Genomic DNA, 9,874 nt, shown 5'->3' on the forward strand with positions numbered 1-9,874 from the left:
GCGCCCGCCGCCCCTCACGGCCCGCCGGGGCCGAGTCTCGCTCGCGGCCGCCGCCGCAGCTCCCCTTTCTCTTTATTTTTCCCTTTCCCTTGGGAATAAAAGCAGCACACCGGCCTGCAGTTACACGGGTCTGCCACATCCCTGGCCAGCAGCGTCGTCGTCGTCTCCTCGGCACCGGCGATGTCCGCTGCGGCCAGCAGCCCCCCGAACCCCCCCCCAGCAAAGCGCTGTTTCCAGCCACAGGGCAATCCGAGCTGCTTTTATCCAGGGATTTGCAGTTTTACCTCAAATGCACCTTTACCATGTGAAGTTGCCTGTCCATACCCTCAAGCCATAGTTTACACTTCTTTCTGGAATTTTTCCTTCCTTTCTCTCCTCCTGAGGCTGGTGCCGTGCCCTTTCTCCGCATTCCCCTCATGCAGTGTCTCTTCACCTTGCTTAAAATCCTGCTGCTCTTCAGGAATGCTCAGCAACACCAAACCTGCTCTAGACTAACATTAAGCTCTTGAACATGAAAATAATGCCAAAATGTCCATTTCTGAGAGGTTTTTCATCAAAATTCTACTTCATTTCCACCCCTATATAGGTCCTTGAATACATTTAGCAGATCCCTTGATCATTTGTAAACACGGGAGGAAAAAAACCCAGCTCCACCAAACATTTCTCTAACTAGAGGTCTAGCTAATGGCTGTCCCCACACCCCTGAACTCACTGTCACCTCAGATGACACCAGAAACCTTCAGCTGCTACTGCGCATTTGCCCTATCTTGGAGCACAGAAGAGTGAATAATAAATTCCCAGTGGAGGTCTCACCCAAGGGAGCAACAGAGCCCCAGTGACAAGTGACTTGTCACAGACCAGAACTGGCGGTGTTGGGTGTTGAACAAAAGAGGCAGTGCAGGCACGTGTTGGGAGACATAGCACGCTGTAGCCCAGGAGATGTGCACACAGAGCTCACCTTTGCCAGGGAGCTCTGGCAGGCCATACCCTTCCAGAAAGCAAGAGAGGCTTGGGCCGGGCTGTGGGCTTGGATCTTTTCCTCTCACTTATCCTTTGAGTACTGTGAGGTTTCTGCTTATTGCTGAGAGGAATAGGCTGGCTGAAACACCAAAATACATGGCTGGGAAAGCTGGGGCTGTTCAGCCTGCAGAAGAGAAAGTTACAAGGAGATCTCACAGCAACCTTCCAGTACCTGAAGGGTCCTACAGGGAAGCTGGAGAGGGACTCTTCATCAGGAGCTATAGTGAAAGGACAAGGAGTAACAAACTGAAAAGGGGGAATTTAAGATAGATATTAGGAAGATATTTTTTTTACTGTGGTGAGACACTGGCACAGGTTGCCCAGAAAAGCTGTAAATGCCCCAACCCTGGCAGTGTTTGAGGCCAGGTTGGCTAAGGCCTTGAGCAACCTGGTGAAGTGAGAAGTGTCCCTCCCCATGGCAGGGGAGGTTGGGATGGGTTGATCTTTAAGGTCACTTCCAAGCCTTAGAATTCTATGATTCTATGATTTAAATTTGCATCTATTTGTTTTCATTCCCTTTCTGGATGAAATTACATTTTCACTGGATAATTTTCTTCTGTCTATGTGGGCACTAGAACTGTATTTGTGACCTGGAAACATGATTTTTCATCTGGAAATCCAGGCTAGTGTAACAGGGATATCACTAAAATGAGTACTGTAAGTTTTACATCATCTATGCCACCTGAAAGATTAACTACATTGTTCATTCAGGGAGACAGAAAATACACTAGAATATAACCTAAAGAAGATGATTACAACCCAGTATTTCCTTTTCCTCACAGCCCTGCTGTCTCCAGGAGCAGACAGTATTATGTCCAAACCTGCTTGCATAGCCCAAATTCATAGATCACAGATGCACACAAGTTTGTAAAAAATACATCATTAAAAAAAAAAGGTGCTTACAAAGAATGTACCCTGATTTTCTCACTGCAAATACCACACTAAAAATGAAAAAAACAATTGCCCCCTAACTTTAGCAAACCACCATGGTATCAGGTATGCTCACAGCCATGGGCTATATACAGAATTAATAGCAAATTATAATTTAGCATGAGATAATAATGTCCACATTAGATTTGCCATGGTTATCATCTGTTGCCCTGGTCTCATTAAAACTGACCACTCAAACTACCTTGGCTCAGGAGGATCTGATTGCTGGGGCCTTTTCTAAAGAAAGAAGAGGGACAAATACAAGGCCCACCATTTTGATTGTTCTGCTGTTGCTAAAAACAGCGAAGAAATTTCTATGTCAATGCTATTTAATTCTACTTGTCAGTAGTATATGTATGAGAAAAGATTCTCATTCAGTCAGAAATTAAAATGTGGAGAGGAAGAAGAAGAAAAAAAAAATATCTCCATACCAGCAGCGTCCCTTTTCTTGGAAAAAAAAATAAAATATGTGGAGAGGAAAGAAAGGGAAAGTTTAAACTTCTGTGTAGTTACACGCTTTTCTGACACTGCATTTCCATGCCAGGCAAAGAAGATAAAAAACCACTAGATTTATATTCTTGGCTGGTCTTTACATTGCTTTGAAGGACTATTTGGCTATACTAACAATGATTTAGAGACAACAACTACGAAGAAGAGTTCAAAGGTGTCCAATTACAATCTAATTCTGCTCTGCTTAAATTAAATATGGAAAGGAATTAGTCCAGCACCTCGCCAAATCCTTTGCTGAGGTAAGATCCAGGGGTAGATTCTCGTCCTTCACAAAGGCAATAGACATATATCATTAAAACAGTGCCAGCAATGTGTGCAACAAACAGAGGCTGAATTTGAAGCCTTGTCCCAAAATGGGGGGAGGGGAGGAAAAGGAAGAAATAACTTCTTCTCCCCCCACTCCCTCCGCTGTTTTGTCATGCAGAAATACAATTTCTAGAGCTCCCTCGTTATCAAGGCTTCCCTGAGCATATCAAAAGATCTTTGTTAACTGCATTTACTGAGTAAGAGGCAGACCAGCGCTGCTGCTCTGCCTGCTACCGAGGACTGAAACCAGCCAGTCTGAGCAAAGTCGAGCTAGATCAGAAAGCAGCGTCAGCCTGTAACACACAGGACAAACAGTGACACGTTCAGCCCGCTGGAAGACAGCGCACATGGCTATCATTTGTAGGCTTCAGTGGGTGCTTTGCCAGTAAGGAAAAAGAGACTTTGAACAATTGGAGGGATGCTAAAAGGAAATGTCTGCACTTCTGAATTTCTGGCACACTGGGAATATCACCTCTTTCATGCTGCCCTGCTTTTTCCCAGCTCCCTCTTGTCATGCAAGACAGGATCTATACTGGATCAGTCAGGGTGACTAACAGGAACAGAACAAGGAACAGAAAAGGACATGGACAATGTACACGGACAATGGATAATGAAGGACCTCTTTTAGAATCTACGATATGAGGCAGTGAGGTCATGGGCTCATTTTGGAGAGCAGAGAGAGAAGCAAAAGTCCTGGAATAGCAGGGAACCAGAGCCATTGCTATTTGCTGAAGATGAAGATTAACTTTTCAGAGAGAGAAGACAGGCATGTCCTCAAGCAGCTATCTCATCTGGGAAATGACACTGATCATTTTCAAGTTTATTTAACTTACAAAGAGACTGTGAAAAAACACAGAGTATCAGAACAAATTTAAACCATCTGTTTGATCATCTTGCAAACTGTAAACATTGTCTTTGAGAAAATAATCTTTCTTCAGCATAACAATGTGCATGGATGGATTTGACTAAAATCTGGATTAAAAGGAACTTCCACTAAGTCAAATGGAAATTACCCAGAGCACAAGTCAATATTTGAATTATTTTGAGTAATCCTTCTTCTTTTGTCAGCTTCTTACAGGAGTATCCAGGAATTTTTGCTCCCTTCAGCTTTCTTCCACACTTCCCTGGGCACTTATTCTACTGAGCAGCATTCAAATTAATTGCCACACTGTTTATCTATTTAAAGCCATTATGCTTTACTGGCATACCCTAACTGGCCCTGTAGTTCCTTTTTTTCATATAGATGCTGTAGCATCTACATCTATTCTTTCCTGAAAGTATACAAGTTTTAAATGCTGCACTGCAATCCAAATTATTATCAAATGATTGGATATTTTTGTCGTCTCTGCTATTGTGTTTTTAAACTGTTTATTATGATCCATAATGCACAGTTCAGAGAGAATGCCTGCCTATAAAGCAGAGCACCGAACCTGCTTTCTTCTCCTAACTCAAAGCCCCTTATCAGCAATGTCACTGGATTAAAATAACAAAGAAAGCCGTTCCTGTCAACACCCACTGGCCACACTGATAATTTAGCCTTAGTCTTTTCAAACAGCCTATTTGTTGCTCACAACAATAACATTAATTTCCTAGATTAAAAAAAATTATTCAATACATGTACAGCATCAACATGAATATAAAACAACACTTTGGAAACAGCATCAAATCTAATACATGTTGACAGTCTTGGATTTATGGACACAGAGGTTCAAAACAGTAGCAGAAACTACTTTCACTAATTTATAGCCACACATCACACATCAGACCATGCTAATTTAAATGTATAAATCTTGCAGAAACAGATAATTTTCAGTGCAGTTACAGCGTGGATGGGTCAACTCTGCAGAGACCAGCTGGGGTCTGCAGGCCAGACCCAGGTGGCAGGGGGACGTTTCTGCCTGGCCCCGAGCCCCTTTCCCCCAGAGGAGATGGGGAAAGCTGCTCAGGCAGCATGTGCACCCCGGCACCTCTGCCTGTGCCTGTCCAGGGCCCAACCCAGAGGGGCTCTTGTTCAGGTGGGGAAGGGGTGAGGTGTAGACATGTCCTCCTACACCTCTCCCTTGCTTGGGAGTGACCTTCTGCTGCCATCTCAGGACAGCAGCTGTGACTGGGACACCGCAGGTTGCCCTGCAGATCCCCAGGTCAGGGCACCATGAGTTGGCTCCTGGGATCCCTCTCACCACAAGTCACAGGGTATCCTAGTGCGAGGGTATAATTCAACCTTAGAGAAACTACCAAAACATTTTGAGCCATTACGACTCTGTCTTTCTGTCACTGATCACAGCATGAAGTTTCCAAGTCTCCCAAAGTCTGATGTGCACATCTGTACCGGTGTAAGAAAGAAAAAAGCCAGGATGACATAATCTTTCCTAACAGAATCACAGACACGTTTAGGCATTGTTAACAGCAACATAAAATCTGTGTGTGGGAAGGTTGGCACCTTTTTCATTACTGATCACATTCAGCTGCCTCCTAAGTCATTCACACAATTAGGCCTGTTTCCGAAGAATCTTTAGAAATATATATTTACTCAGAAAAAAATAAAATCAAGGCTATGAAGCTCATTAAATGCCAACACAACATGGAACAGCGAGACAAAGAAGCGTAAACAGATGACAGCACCACAGGCTAAGTGAAATACAAGTTAAAGAATCAAATGTTGCAGGCCTGACCATAAATTTTGAAGAAGCCAACAACAAAAAATGTGTGCTTGTAACAAGCAGTTTGTAAGCACTGGGAGCTCCTGCTAACAGAGTGGCACTACCAGTGAGGTCTTTCCTCTTCAGGTGTTACCAGCCTACACAGTTGGGGTTTTTTGACTGTTTAGTAGCAGACTGACAGAGTATTATGGTTATTCTATATGTGCTGCTAAGTAATTATCAGCTACTAAGTTCATCAAATACTATACTGGTGATACAACTGAGAAATGTACACCTTTCTTTAGGTATGACACAGACTACTGGTCCAGTGAATTACAAATTGATCTTGAACAGTTTTCTCATCCTGCTGTAAACAAAAAAAACCACTATCTTACTGATTTTTGTGTGTGCAAAGGGTTGGATTGCAAAACTGGTAATTTTTAAGAGCAGAAAAAAATAGAATCAGTTATCTACAAAAATTCCAGGCTGATAGTCAAGTGGCAAATGCAGCTGTCATGGCAGACATTTCTCAAGGCCTAAGTAAACTTTGACATGCAATATTTTGTAAAAAATTGCATGTAAGCAAGGTAATTTGGGAGTATTTAATAGGTTGAAGGAAGTTAACAAGAATACATGCTAAGGGGAAACTGAACAGTTTCAGATCCTGGGTTTGGATAATGAAGTATTGGCTCACCTACCGCTTCTGTCACACTGGGGCCAGTGCAGTGTTCAAAATGCTAAGCAAGAGGGCTCAGCTGTCCGAGACAAAGAGCAAACAGCATTTAAAGGAAACAATGGTTTAAGGAAGTACTGTCTCTTCACCTCATGTTTTCTGCCATTTCAACTTTATTTGGGTAAGGTAAAGGATTGCAGTCCCTGCTGGAAGAATTACATTTCCCCCATAGCTAGGGAATTTTCTAGATACACTCTCCACTCACTGTTACCCTTCCTGAGCAAGGCTTTGACATTTTGGTAGATACTTTCATTAAAACAGCAGTTCAGTGCTCAAAGAAGAAAACCCAGTGGTAGGAATTACAAGAAGAAACAAAGAACTATACCAAAACTGGGGACAGTGCCAGTGTCCTCATGTCAAAAAGAAACAATAGAATTGGGAAAGTTTTATTATCCTTACTATCATTTTTTAATTTAAAAGGCTTAGAATGGCTTCCTTATAGTCTTCAAAAAACCCCCAAACCAGAGGTAACTGAAGCAGTGTCATGAATGACATTCATTAAGAGCGAGCATCGTTAAGAGTGGTCAAGGGCTGACCATTCAGCATCCTCTGCCACCAGAACTAGGCATGGTCAAATGAAAGCAGCAGGATCTGGATTCAGAAACACATCATCAGAAGCAGTTCACACAGTAGCTGCTTGCCAGGGAGCACCCTGCATGGGTAGCTTTTGTGGGCTGAAAGGGAAGCTAGACTTGGAAGAGAGATCCACTGAAAGTTATTAAACAGTTAAACCACAACTAGCTCAGGAAATCCTCTGGACTGAAAATAGCTCACAGCAACAGGGATGTCTGGGGGAGTTACTGTATATTTTTATCCTGTTCTTATTCTCCCCTAGATACCCATTTCTGGCCACTCCTGGAGGCAGTCTGTCTCTTTTGTACAGTACAGTTCCCAGTACAGCCGCTTTTCTGTTCCTTGATCTCTGCCTCTCTCCCCAAGAAATTCCAGTCCAGTCATGAACTCCTCTGCTTGACGTGGTTTTGGCTATTCACATCATACACATGGGCATCTCCCACATCCTAAAAGAAACCAGCCATCCTTGCAGGAAGGAAAGTTAAAATCCTTGCCAATAACTATTACATACAGAACACAGGAAAAGGCCCATTGGGTTTGTTTTGGCTTGTTTTTTCTTCAGTAGATAAGTTTCATGATGAAGGGACACACAGACTTATCCCTGAGGAATACCACATTAATGGAAACAGTCCTGGTTACAGTACTGTGTCTGCTTAATAAAACACCCTGTTTACCCATGAATAACTCTTGGGAGTCTCTAGTGCTAAAGGAGAAAACTGGGTGACAAAATAAGCCATGTGTTAAATAAAACCTTTTTGCAATGAGGCTGAAGCTGTTCCATCACACTTTTCTCTCCAGTTCTTGCCAGCAGAACAGCTCTGCAAACAGGCTCTTTAACTTGTCCAGTTCAGCAGAATAAAAAAGCCCACTGGAGAGAAGGCAATGCATTCTTTCTGTTCAAGATTTACGGGCTAAAATTTTGTCTTTCTAGGATAGAAAGGTCAAGGTCCAAGATGCTCTCTCTGCTATAAGCAGCCAGGCACATTGCAGTAGCCAAAACACTGCCATCCCCATTAAAAGAGGAAGAATATGGCAGATGAGGCATGGCCAAGCTACAGATATCCATAGTCTTTGGTCCTTGTACAGTGAGAAAAATCATCCAGAGTGTCCTCCTTCAACTGCAGCCATAACACTCAGCTCCTTATATAATTCTTCAGGGCTTTGCTCCCATGGCTGGTATTTTCATTGCAGTTACCTAGAAGGCAGAGTGTAATACCAACTCACAGTTGGAGGCAGCAAGGAACCTCTGGAGGCTGAAGTACCGCAAGGAATGAGGCTTCAGTTGTCTGAAGTTGTCCACTTTTCAAGAAGGAAGTCTGTATCAGGCACTCACAACAATGTCACCCGTTGGCCTGCCTGCTAATCTTGACCCCTAAGCCTTCAGCTGTCTCCTCCTCCGTCCCACAGAGAGCTCAATGCACCCCCACTGCACTCATGTACAGGGCAGCTCCCCATCTTCATTCTCCTGTTGCAACCTCCCTTAAGAATTTTGATCCATCCATGGTGGCACTCCAGTCATGTGAGCTATACCTCTGTGATGTAAACTGGATCACAGCCCTGCAACTGCATGCAGATCTTCAGTTTCTGCTGTTTGCTCCTCATGCTGTATGTGTCAGTGTATCAGCACTTCAGATAGGCATGCATGTGTTTCAAGTTTCCCAGAAAAGGCCATAGAATTTTCCCATAAAGATCTGCTTTTCTCAAAATTGGCCCCTTTCAGCCCCTTCTTTTCCCTGATTCTGTTTGTTTGACAACCTAATGAACCTGACAATTTGATGGTAGGTCACTCTTTGCTCCTTGGTCACTCCTCGTCTCCAGTGTACATTGTTGGTACCCACAAGGAAAAGCACAATCCAAGACCACAGCAGGCCTCTCTAGATACCAGACTGAGTCAGCAGACAGCTGACAGGTCAGTCTCCCACTGCTGCCATTATCTGCTTTCTCCCAGGGCTACCAGCTGAGGTACAGAGATGCACTGGAGGGAGTCTCCAGCCTCTGGTTTCTGGCTGGAGTGAATCCTTTCCCTGGGAGCAGATCTGCAGGGGGAGCAGGAGCTGTGCTTCCAGGCCCAGAAGGACACCAGCCTTTGCCATAGTGGGAGTCCTGTCTTCCCATCCAACAGACTCTGCCTGTACCTGAGGACAGAGGAGCTTTTGGACCTGTGGGATCCTGGAGAAGATTTGGTGGATCTTTCTTGTCATCACTGATGATGCACAACCATTTCATCCTCCCACAGCTCTGCTAATTGGCAACATGGACCCTCCTAGGCACAAAAGCTCATGTCCCTGGCCCTGATGAGAGGTCCCCAGCATTCCTCAGCCACAGCCCTGTGGAGCTGCACTCAGGCTGAGGCTGCTGATGTCACAGGGGCCACTGACCCAACTCTTTTGGGGTCTGTACTCTGTAGCACATCCTCACCACGGCAGGGCATGTGTCTGCTGCTCACAGTGAGGTCCCTGCCTCTGTCCTGCACTGACTGCTGCCATGGGAAGCCATGTTCTCTGCTAGGCAGTGCTTCTGGAGGGCTGCCCCATACCTGCTGAAAAGGCGTGTGTCTGCTTCAGCCGGGAATCAGCTGAACAGCAGCTCAGAGCCCCCTTTCTTCGGGGACAGGCCAGACCTGTTCGAGGTTGCAGCATCCTCACATGCAGTGGCAGCAGCACACTGATGCTCCTCAAATGTCTCTGAGAGTCCTGTGTCAATCTTAGGAGAAACTTTCAGAACACCCACAAGATTTCAAAGCACGGTCCAGAAACTGCTGCACAAACTGCTGCACCTGTTGGCTGCCCCAACAGATACGCAATTCCTCAAATCTGTCTCCAGCAACCCAAGTCTGTCTTCAGTGCTGGCAATCATTCACTGAGGAATATTCATCTTACTATGCCAAAAGAATTTCAAATTCTTCAAACAAGCCTGACTATGCTGAAGTAGTTCCTTACTTACCCAGATCAAAAGTCCACCACAGCATCTTAAGATTTGAATTTAGTACTCAGCAGATTAGGAGAACCATGAATTAAGCCCATGGCCATACAGGCCCTTGAAATACTACATGACTCGTAATAATAACAATAATACATACTGTATTAGCATAACAATGCATGTGTTCCTGGTAGTGATAACTAGAAATCAGCTAGAAGTAAAAAAATCCGATTTCAAGCTGCCT

The sequence above is a fragment of the Passer montanus genome, unplaced genomic scaffold, assembly GCF_014805655.1.
Source record: "Passer montanus isolate IOZ18808 unplaced genomic scaffold, ASM1480565v1 scaffold4, whole genome shotgun sequence".
Taxonomy (NCBI): domain Eukaryota; kingdom Metazoa; phylum Chordata; class Aves; order Passeriformes; family Passeridae; genus Passer; species Passer montanus.